This window comes from Gregarina niphandrodes (genome assembly GCF_000223845.1).
Source record: "Gregarina niphandrodes unplaced genomic scaffold scaffold00261, whole genome shotgun sequence".
NCBI lineage: Eukaryota > Apicomplexa > Conoidasida > Eugregarinorida > Gregarinidae > Gregarina > Gregarina niphandrodes.
Genome location: NW_011646021.1, coordinates 646 through 1,076, shown reverse-complemented (window position 1 = coordinate 1,076; position 431 = coordinate 646).

The following is a 431-nucleotide window of genomic DNA, read 5'->3' as shown; positions in this document are numbered from 1 at the left end:
GTGGGGTGAGCGCCGACCACAATATCTGCGGCGGTTTGGAGGCTATTTCACAAGCAGAAAACGCTGTTGGCAACCGCCCTGCACAGACGCAACAAGTATCTCAAGAAGCAGAGCCACACGCGGAAGAAACACCGTTCCTTTGAGACGGTGGACAGAATCCACATAACAACAACGGTCGACGAACAAAACGTATCAACTGGCGGTTTCCGGTCCTGAGAATCGAACCCAAGACTTCTTCCGCCCTAGGGCATCACCAGACCGTCATCTGCACATACGTGTTGGCGATGTGGCCTAATGGATATGGCGTCGGTCTACGGAATCGGGGATTCTGGTTCGAGTCTCAGCCTCGTCTGAGAATGGAGAACACCTCAGTTCAGTACCGTGATCAACGATTGATGAGTTTTTAAGATTCGTAGTATTGTAGCCCCGAT